General features: G+C 40.9%; 1 long non-coding RNA gene across 2 annotated transcripts in view; it reads left to right on the forward strand.

The window, feature by feature from the left end:
- LOC109323725 overlaps positions 1 to 11349 on the forward strand; it is a 27258-nt gene extending 15909 nt beyond the window's left edge. For both annotated transcript variants that reach the window (XR_002104730.1, XR_002104731.1), the window contains one exon: positions 9116 to 11349. This is a non-coding gene — a long non-coding RNA (uncharacterized LOC109323725). The remainder of the gene's footprint in view (positions 1 to 9115) is intronic.
- The last annotated feature ends 362 nt before the right edge of the window (positions 11350 to 11711 follow it).

The raw sequence follows: 11711 nt of genomic DNA on the forward strand, positions 1-11711 counted from the left end.
GATGCTCGAAGCTAGTTGGAGTTCAGTTGCAGCCTTGGCTTTCCTGGTTTGCTCCCTGCAGGACCGGACCAGTGCAGAATATTCTTCCTTGGATGTGAATCCCATCCTCCGTCCTTTGTAGGCCTTTCTTTTTAGCCTCAGGAGGTCTGCTACGTCCCTGGAGAGCCAGGGGGGCTGCTGTGCCCTCTTGCTGCCTTTCCTCCGAGATGGAATAGACTTAACTTGTGCATTGAGGATTGCTCCCTTAAGAAGCAACCACTCTTCTTGAACTCCCCTCTCCCTGGGGTCATGGTTCTTTAGGGCCTGACTGACAAGCCTCCTCAGCTTTCCTGAAGTCAAGGACTTCTGTGTTGCTGACTGACTTGCCAGCTTTATGGTGGATGGTGAAGGAGATCAGCTTGTGGTCGCTGTCACCCTGCTTCCCATTGATCACTAGGTCACTGATTAGGTCATCGCCAGTAGCCAGTACTAGGCTGAGCAGCGCCTTGCCTCTTGTTGGCGCCTCTTGTTGGCCCATAGACTTCTTGAGTCAGGTAGAGGTCATCCACGCACCAGAGGAAGCTTTGCAACCACTCGAATTTTGCTGAGTGATCCTCCCACGAGATGTCTGTGTAATTGAAGTCACCCATGACAACCATGGTCCTGGAGCACACGGCCTCGGCCAGTTCCCAGGCGAACTCCTGGTCAAGGACTTTGGGTGGGAGGTCTGTAGTAGACTCCGACCGTTGTGTCCCCTGTGCCGTGTTCCCCACAGAATTTAACCCAGAGGGTCTCCAGTTATCCACCCTGGTCACCAATATTAGCTTGCAGGGACATGTAGCTTTCCTTAACATAGAGAGCTACACCCCTGCCCCTTTTATCTACACAATCCCTCCTGTACGGGGTATAGCCAAGTCATGGGTGGAGTCCCACCAGGCCTCTGTTATCCCTATGACACCATAATTATTTGATGAGCTCCTCCTGCTTATTCCCTAAGCTCCTGGCATTTGTGTACAGGCAGGCAAGTGTCCCCTTGGGGACTCCTGCCTTTCCCACAGATTGTACTAGGGCTGGGGCAGGGGTGGTCTCCCTTAAGTGCCTTGGCCCGCTGGCTTGCAAGCGTTGCTCAGTGGGTCAGCAGTGGCAATATTCCCCCTGCCCCCCAACGGGCTTAGTTTAAAGCCTGGTGGAGCATGTCAACCAGTCTGGCTAAGAAGAGCCTCCTCCCAAGGGGAGAGAGGTGGAGGCCATCTCTTCCCAGCAGCTAGCTGCCTCTCTCGCCAAAGAGCGGACTGTGGTCATGGAAGCCAAAGCCTTCCTGATGACACCAGCTCCGCAGTCTTTGGTTGACTACGTGGATCCTCCTCTCCCTCCTCAGCCCATAGCCCAAGACTGGGAGGATAGATGAGAACACTACCTGTGCCCCCAGAACCTTTAGCCTCCCTCCCAAATCCCTGTAGCGCCTCATGACCCGGCTGGGAGTGCTCCGAGCTGTGTCATTGGTGCCCACAAGAATAAGGAGCATGGGATAGTGGTCTGTGGGCTGGAGGAGCTTAGGGATCTTCTCTGCAATGTCCCGGATGCAGGCCCCCAGGAAGCAGCAGACTTCCCGGGCTAAGTTTAATGTGAACTGACCTAAAAATAGAAAAAGTAAAAACAAAATTAAAAAATGCAGGCCAGTCCAACAAACTAAAATGAAACAGTGTTTTTCATTGGGAATATTGATTAGGCAAGTGTACCCCTATTAATTTCAAAGGACTTTTCACAACATATAGAGGTAATCACATGCGTAGGTGTTTTGCTAGATCAAGGGTCTAAGTCCCATTTGTGTTGCTATTATCCATGATGAGTGGACCCTTAGGACCTGATTCTACAAAGACAAAGTTAGGCACATAACTAAGCTCTCAGGCGATCAACTGGTCCCTTTTGAAACTATTAAAACAGAATTCCTTTATAAGTTATTTTAAGAGCATTTTCCCCAATGTCCTATTACTACTGTCACTTTTTTTTTATCAGGTAGCTAATTTTAATAAGTGCATGTATACTACCATAGCTTAGTTGTCATGCATTTGGAGTAAAGGTTTTTAGCAGCAATATAGAGTAACTCATTATAAATAAGGATGGTAGAATTAGGCCCTCAGTAAACAAATTAGCAGTTAACAATTACCTATTGTGAGTGTTAAGTTCTATCTGAGGTGCCATTTTATGTGAATACATAAAGAATGTAATTCATCCAACAGAGTACTGGCCCTAAAATACATTCCAAAGGAATATTCTGCCTTTAATTTAATAGTCACGGAAATGCATTTCAGAATGTCAAAAATGTATATAGGAAGAGTGATAGGGAGCTATGACAAAATATGTATTTAGGTCATCTGTATTTGCATGAGTTTGGTTTGAGGCAGATGGTTCTGCATTCTGAATGCCATATTTTTCAATGTATATTTTTTGTTCCTTCCGGAGATCATATTTTAATAAGACTGAAAACCTGCTTCAGAACAGCTAGGGAATGGTATCTCTGTGCAATTCTCTGTCTGTGATAAATCTGGATGTTTCAGATTTCTGCCACCAAAGGAAATGGTTACCACTGCCACAGAGCTAAGTATTACCTTTTATGGTAAAGGGGAATATTTCAGTTATTTAATTTTGCCTCTTTCCCACCATTTTATTTCTGTCCTGCTAGAATAAATTAATAAAACTGCTTTTAACTCCACTGGTTGATGAAATAAAAAATGTTTGTATGGCATCACAAACCCACATTGATAAACTGTAGATTACAAATAGCAAAGTGAAGACCCATCACAACATATCATCATAGGAAGGTTACCTAAGTTGCCCATGATGTTAGAAATTTGTGAAATATTACCAAGGGCTACTGTATTCTTTCTAGAAGTTAAGAAAGAGAAAATGCTGAGTTTGCACTGAAATGTTGATATGCTTCTGCAAAGTGCATTCACTCAAGTACCTTGACCACCCAAACTTTGGACAGCTCAGCCCTACTTTTAAGAAATAAAATCAGTCATATGCCCCCTGTGGTAGAAAAGGCCTTCATAAAATAATTTCTAATCAGAGTAGATTGATTAGTTCTTCATAATATGATGCTCTCTCTCCTTTCTTATATATTCAGAGCAGTGATATAGTTAACATTGCTGACATTTAAAATAGCACTTCTGTTGTCATTAAGCATCCTCCTTATTTCAGCTATCATTTCAGGGTCTAGGAATACTCTGGAAAAGATCTAAATCTCAGTAACACTAGAGTCATGATATCAAGATTTCTCTTTGTACTCCTTAGACCTAGTGATTATAGGCCAGATCTGAACCATCCCTGCTCCCTTTCACCAAAAAACAGAATATGCCCTTTGATTTCAATGGGAAGTTAAGCATTTAAATACCTTTTTGGATCTGGCCATAACCTTTTTTAAATGGAAGCTAAGACTCTTTGTAACAATGAGGGCTCCTATACATGTGCAGGGAGGTTGCTCCAACATGATGCAATTTACAGCATGTCGGAGCAGACTCAATTAATCGAGTATGCTGGAGTGTGGTAATTACTGTGCTCCAGCAGACTCCAATGTCATGAGTATCAGTGTCCTTGCACTGAAAAATGGTGGCAGGGTGCTTTAAAGTTCCCCCCTGCCATTTTCAGCATGGAGACACTGATACATGTGACACCCCAGGTGCTTTTAATTAGCACAGCTCTCGGAATTGCACTAACTATAAGATCCCCCCACCTTACGGAGCACATCTATAAACGCCCTGAGAGTCCTGCTGCTGTGCTTCTCTTCCCCCATCCCCTCAACACGCACTGTCTTGGTCCCTGTGTCTATTTTTGTGCTCCCTAAAATGGCAGAGTACCTTATATTGGGGCAGAGGGCAAGCAGGGTTTAGGTGAGCAAAGCAGTAACTATAAAAATCACAACAGGATAGAGGGAAATGCCCTCCTGCCCCTAGAAAGTCTCATTATAATCTCAACAGCAGGAATTTACATAGATCCTCATTCAATTAAAGTTTAGAAGCCTTTGTTTCATTGCGTTGCTCCAGCAACAACATCCTAATGAAAAAGCAGAAAACTGCCAAATGCAATCAGGGTTTGTGTTCTTTTGTAAAAAAAAAAAAGAAAAGAAAAAAAAAAGAAGAAAAAAGAAAAGGGACCTGCTGGGAAAGGGATGGGGATATTTAGAGGAGCAGGGCCAGATGCTTAGATGGTGTAAATCTACATGAGGTTTGAAGCCAATTGCAATCATGTTGGCTTATGCTAGCTGAGCGCCTGGTCCAGAATCCTGTTTTTAAAATGAATTAGGAAACTTAGGAAGTGATTTGCTAGGGCATAACACGTATTTTCCCTTTTAAAACACTGTATAACGTAACAAAAAAACCCTGAGACAGCGTGCTGGTAAGTGTTCTTGGTGCAGAGTGCTCTGTCTCTCCAAAGTGCAGCATGAGTAATGCAAGGTTACCGCAGTAAGTACACATTTCTTATTGGATATCAGAGAAAATAGGTGTGTAAAACCCATGTAATTTGATAGCACATACATCATTGCTGCCCCTGGGAGTATTGAATCATAAAGCTACATATTTAGCACTGTAAAAGAATATTCCTCATCTTTTCACTGGGAAAATTCTACGGAAATGAGTGGGGGAAGGGGGAAGGAGAAAGAATCTTATAAATCAAGCATTAAAACAACAGGCAAACTCTAGTGTTGCTGCTCAGACACAATGTATATCCTTTTTTTTTATAGTGACATTTTATTTTAAGTGCCCCTCTCCTCTCAGTGTTTTTAGTACCGGTGTTAAATTACAGTAGCACTCTTATGGAAATACATGCAAGTTTCACATGAATACCAAATACATTCATTATGATCAGTGCTGAATTCCAAATGAGAATAGCTTTCTCCAATCCCCCCCATGTTAACCTTCAAGACAAGTCAACACATTTCAAACATTCTAGTCTTATTTTAATTTGAAAAACAGACTTAAATATACCACAGACAAGTCAGAGCTATTCAAGCTGTGGGGGATGGGGGTGGGACTGTCGCAGCAAGGAGACACAGAGAGAAAGAGAGGTGAAAAAGAGAGCCAACATCAGCTCCCCTGGGGTCTGCTGTAATCAGCAGACAAATGGTCTATGCTCATAGTAAGTATTCATTCTGCAGCAAGAGGCTGCCAACAAGAGCCTTCCTATGTCTGTTTGGAAATATAGTACTAGCTTTCCTCTATTCAAATGCTTTGAAATAAAAAAGAACTGCTGACAAACACTGCTTTGGGCATTTGACACTGCTTTTTGATCTAGTTACTCAGACAGTGTAAAACGAACAAATTAGGAATTTACTACAAAAGAGTCTCAGTTCTAGCCTGCTAACGTGTCAGGATATATAAAAACAAGACTGTTAAAAACAAAACCCCTTCCTTTTGTGTCTTCCATGGGTAAATTGAGGTTTTGTATCAGTTACTGGTTCCCATGCAGTAAGTAATATGAAACAAACTCAGTGGTTTAGACACACGTCCACCGGCATGTAATATATTGCTGTACATTAGACATACAAAGTTTATAAACACTTTTATGTAGCTGCACTTTAGAGTATACATATATAAATATATATTTTTAAAAATGTGTCAGTCTAAAAAAAAAATCTGTTTCCCATGGGGATGTGATTTGTTAATTAACCTTTTTTTTCTTGCTAAGGCTAAAATATCTGTCTGTCATTGAACTATAAGTTAATAGAGTTACCAGTTAATCTGCCACCTAGAATCATTCTAATTCCAAATATTTCATAGTGTCATTCAAAATATACTTTCATACATGACTTATTGTATAGAGGGCATTACCCAAGCTGATTTGTGCCGCAAGGCAACGTCATGTGCTTTGAAGTATGTGATGTGTGCATATGGAAAATATTGAAAAGCAGCTCTTTTGAAACCACATCTCATTTTAGAAGGAGTGAATGAGTGCAAATGAGGTAGGCTGTTAACACAGAGCCAAAGAGCAGACATTACACAATGGTCCCCAAGATGCATAATGAAATTAGATTTTTTTTAATTCAATGATCCAGATGGATTCATTGATGGATAGTGAACCATTTTTGAAATCTGTAATAACCTGATATATAATTGCAGGCTAGCAGCTACTTATCCATTCAGCTGTTCTGTCAGCATTCCTCAGTTTAATTATCAGATGGCCCTAGAAAATCCATTTCTCTCCTCTTTTTGGAAAAAAAAGAATCAAGTGTCAATCACAGTTTGCATTTTTATACCTTGTCATAAATCAATGGTTCAGGATGCATGATTACAGTGATACTGATAGAAAAAATTTACAATCAGCAACTGTGTCCCAGTGGTAGACTTAGAATAATGTTGTAGCCATGATGGTCCAGAAATTCTGGGAGAGGCAAAGATTTCTTAGGGTGATATTTTGTTTTATTGGAACACATGCATAGTTGGGCCAAAGTTAGACATGCTTTCAAATGCAAGTCTTTGTCATGCTGGGTTATGGGGAGCCAGGCTTGGATTTCCTCAGGTATCAAGGTATTGACTGAGGTCAGGAGTTATCTGGGTCAAGAAGCCAGGAAGTCGATCCAAGAGCAAGGTCGAGAAACAAGCCAAGTCAGGATGTCAGCAGATCAGGTAAGACGTGGAGTCAGAGAGCAATCCAAGTTGGGAAACTGGGAGATCAAGCAGAGAGTGGAGTCAGAGAGCACAAGCCAGAGAGGAAGAGCATTTTGTCTGAGATCATCCTGAGTCCTGTTGCTGAGACCCTGCCTGCTCTGGGTCAGGGGTTTATATGGGGGAACTGGAGGGCCAGCTGACCCTGTCCAGTCACTCCAGTGTAAGTGAGTGGCCATGGCTGGGTCCAGCTGGAGGCTTCAGGATGTTCTTGACCAGCCTTGGTAACCAGCTGTAGGGTGGCAGGCTGGGATAATCAGGTGTACTGATCAGGCTGAGGCCCCAGGTTTGAGGTTGTGTCCTGGCAGTCTTTTATTTGAAAACAGTTGGTCCAGAAAAAGATATCCCCCTAAGAAATCCTTGCCTCTCTCAGTAACAGAAGAACCTGTACAAACTGGGGGGTTCACCACATTTCTTGATCAGGCTTGTGGTAGACAGATCTAAAAACTATCTGCTGTTCACTAACTAGGATCCCCTTGAAGAGGCAGTCTTAATACTTGGTAATAGTATTACCACAAAGTTGATGAGGATTTCGGAAGTGTTTCCAGTGATGAGTCAATGGAGCTGCATTTTAATGAATAATGTCCTGGCTTGGCCCTACCTCCTCACTCTCTTAAGAGACCAAGTCTCTGCTGACACACATGCACAATGGAAAGGAGCTTGTTCTGGACATGGTTCTTTTATGTGGTGCATGTATATGAACATAAGGTTGCTCATCAGGGGCAGTGAGGAGGTAGGGCAGAGCAGCTATTACACATCAAAGGGGAACTTCCTTTTTTTCATTTTTAAGTGAATGTTGTGATAGGTGCCTGATTGACAGTTCTAGAGATTTTATTCTTATTTATACCAACAGGCCATCTACAAAACAGGAAGCGTAAGTACAAGCTTCATTTACCAATGTGCCCCAGTCCTGAGAGGTCTCCAAGGCTGAAAGCATAGTTTATATAGGGAATACATGTTTGTATATACGCATATCTGTAGGAAGCTAACAGAAAGCTAACAAAAAGCTGCCAGATCAGTCTAGCTGGAGTCAGACAAATGACTTGGAGACAATGTTTTTTGTCTCCCATTAATGATCATCTTTACCTTTCAGTCTGTCATCCATTCATTCCTCAAAGCCTTATTTTACAATAGAGGTTAAATAGAATAGAGATCGCTGAAATTACAGAAACTCAGTTCCTGTGGTGACCACCACAGGTTTGATACATCTGGAAGCAGAAGTGATAGAGAACATTTCAAAGTTGTGTAAGTAAAAGGACAACACTGATTTATCATATTCTGGGTTAGGTATTTCTTCAAATGAGAATCCTAAATGGAATCTCAGTAAACAGGCAAAATATTTGCCTTAAACTCATACAATCAAAACAAGAAAATGCTTATCATAGTTATTGGGAACAGCAAAAAATTAAGTGAGGAGCTAGAACAGACTGCCAACTCGGCCATATTCTCTGATCCCCATTGCACTACACCTGCACTTTGACAGACGTGGACTAGATCACCAGGTGTATCATAGCTGACATGTTAGATTGCCTGGGGAAAGGGAAGGTACATGTAGCTTTTCATTATTTTCCTATCCCCACAATTAGATTTTATGAAATGAGCCATAGCACAATTAGAGCAGCCTCATATTTGCTCTAACTTGAACTGGTGAATAAATGCTTCAGTTCACAAAGAGCTACTCTACTGGCCAAAATCACAGCTGCATACGATACTTTGGTTCTGTTCTCTGAGGTCTGTGGCTGTCTCAAAATGCCTCTACCAGGCTTGTTCATAAGAGACAGTGAAGAGAAAAGGGGAAGTGTGGGGTAAGGTTGGAGAAAAAAAACCAGGCATAAATATTCAACAACTGAGGATTTATCCCATGACTCATAGGGAGATTATGAGGAGCAAAGGGTGAGACTATTTGGGACAGTCATACCAACTAATATTATGCTACATGGCTATACACTTGAATATGTGAATGTGGTAGTTCACAGAGTGACATTTCAGAACAGAACTCCTGAGTCCTCCACTGCTGGTTTCTTTTCAGAACAAGCTACACTTTGTGGCTTTAGGTTTAACAAAGATCACTTTTTGTTTGGAGCTTCCCTGGAAGCTGGACCACAAAGAGCATAGTGAAGTTCTGAAAGCCCAGGATCTATTACATTTCAAGAGCATACAGTGTACTTTGAGGATAAAAGGAGCAAAATATCAGAAATTACAGAGTGGTGGTAATTTGAAAGACCAGATCAGCAGAGAAGTTGGTCATCCAAGTCATACCCAAAAAAACATTTGCAACCAGTGGAGACTGTATAAGCTACCCACATATACCCCCAAGCCTAGACTGCTATCCTGATTAAAGATAAGCATATCTTCCTGTCTAAGGGCTTTTGCATGTGATATTTGAATAAAGCTCTATTGCTGCTGATGAGAGAGAGATTCCATCTATAACCAACCATCTTTCTCTGCCTCCTATATATCTCCTTTCACCTAAGTCAAGCATCAGAGAAATGCGGTCATCTTTCAACCTCCACTGAAAAGGTCCATTATCACCAGCCTCTCCATACAAGAAGTAAAAGGTAAATCACAATGAAGTAATTTATCAGTGTGGGAAGAATCCCACTGAGAATTGACTTATAAAATGAAAACTGAAGACTACTTTGACTATAGCTACTCTTCTGTACTTAAATTGTCCTTCTTGCATCATTTATTCTGAACGCATTTTCAAGGCAGATGGAAACTAACTGATGAGTAGGTCTATGAGTATCAAGAGGGTAGACAGATTGACATTTTAAAGGTAAACATCAAGACTTTTCATCCGGAAGATGCAACGGCTGCTACAGATGCTGATATAACTTCTGACAGATAGTGACGAGTGGTATGTAATGTCAGTTCAAGATGAGAAACTACAATGCAGTGAAAAGCGATCCACTGAACGTGAATCCCGGAGCACCAAGACTGTACCTAAGAGCCCTGATCTTCCTATTTGGATGATGACTGACTTAAATGCCACAGATGATGCTATATGATCAAACTGGTAATAAACATTAAACAAAAGAGTTGCTCCATAAGTTATAGGAGCTAATTTAAACTCCAGGTAGCTAGTAACAGCCCCAAGAAACTATCTACTACCTGGAGAAAACTGGAGTGCATTATACTCCAGCCAACTATCAAACATAAACTCTTCTACGTCAGAACTACTTGGTGGGATAGGAATAGTGTAGGAGCTGCTTTTGTTGGCTGTATGCCTGCTAGAGAGTCACTACACCTGGGGAATATCCAATTAAGGAACTGTGGACAGCCTGTGCTCTTTTTTTACCAGCGGAGAAGAGAAGCCAGGTTCTATATTAGTAAGAAGGACACTTTAATTTTGTGATTTGGTTCCATTATGTCTATTTCAGTACCACAAGTATGACAACTGTCTTTGACAAGTTCAAGAATAGGTATCCGGTTAGTGTAACTTTGAATAAGACATGTAACATCAACTGCTGCATTGATCTTCTACCACTATCAGCTGATTAACAGCCAAAACTTTGGTTTGAAATAAGCGCCCCCAAATTTCCAAAGGTTTGACCCATATCTAAATAGAATAGCTTACATTCGTGGTACTTCCATGCCAGGCAAATCCAAGATTTGATTCAGAGAAGTCAAACAAAATCAAAACAAAGGAAACTGAACTCTCTGAGTTAGTTGAAAAAGACTCTAGATTTTGTCCAGTTTCAAAGCTCAAATCAGTTCTTAATTTATATGCGTTATTTTCTCCATCCCAATAAATACATAAACATACTCGTTTGATTTATAAGCACTGTTGACTTTAGCTCTCTAAACAGTAAAATGTGAACACTTCACTATATCAAATGTAAAGGGAAATAAGTAACAAGCGATGTTACATATAAATCAAAGGTAAGTTGATGCACAGCAGTTGTAAAGTTTAAATATTAATTCTGGTCACATTCAATCTCTCTCTCTCTCTCTCATTTTACAGATTTAAAATTTTTATTCTCTGTTAACCTCATTTGACTTTACTAATCTTGGTAGTCAGGGGTGTCTTTTCCTTCATAATGAGTCAAAGCTCTAGCTATTATCAACATAGACATAAATTAATAATTTAAAGAGGGCTACTTAAATACATAACTTATCCAGCTCATTGGGGTGTTTCTATAACCTTTGACATCAAGTGTTTAACATCAAGTGTTTAACAAGAACTTCCAAAAGAAAAATCAGACACCATTAAATGCCTCTGGTCTTAGAAAATATGGCCTTAGGATAGCAGCACTTAAATGATAAGTAGTATTTTAAATCATTAGCCATAGCATGTTTTAGCAGGGAATTTCTTTTTTATGTTAATATTAGCCATTTCATCAGGTTTTTCAGGCTTCAATATCTGCCTTCCAAATGTTTTTGCTTACATACTTCAAGAACAAATACATCTCACTCATGCACAAGCAATAAATGCTGATGCTGCTATTTTATTTAAAGTCTTCAAACTATGATTCTTATTTTTCTGTGGTAAGTCTCTTGCAAATGAATGACTTCATCTTCCCAAGAAGGTTTCCGTGAAGGGATGGCTTTGCTGTATTTTTTCAATGTTCTTTTATAATAAGTATCACACAGGTAATAGTAATAAGGCAGTGTTGGTGGTTCTCAAAGAGTTAAAAGATTTAAATTTTCCTCAAGGAGTCTACAGCTAGTGACTACAAGAGTGTTCTGATATTTTGATTGATTAAGACAAAAATGAGACTTTAGCAGCAGAAGGAAAAAGACTGCTATCTGGAGGGAGTAATATTTTCAGATCTGTCCCCCCGCCCCATCCCTCTCTCTCTCTCCCTCTTTTAATACCCACGCAGCTGAGTCAAGGTTAAAGAGCAGCTGGCATCATCAGGGCTTTTCAGTCTCATTTTGTGAGTCCCCCCCTCCTCCTCCACTCCTGACATTGATCAGTGCATCAAATGTTTGGTTGTGGAACAACCATAATGGGTTTTGAACTGTGTGCAGTCATGGGGATTTCTCCAGAGGGCAAAACTCATTCTGTTCATGTGAGTGCTTTCCCCCCAGTCCTTTGGCTGCACATTCAGATTGATGCACTGGAAG

Source organism: Crocodylus porosus, unplaced genomic scaffold, assembly GCF_001723895.1.
Source record: "Crocodylus porosus isolate Cpor-Errol unplaced genomic scaffold, CroPor_comp1, whole genome shotgun sequence".
Lineage (NCBI taxonomy): Eukaryota > Metazoa > Chordata > Crocodylia > Crocodylidae > Crocodylus > Crocodylus porosus.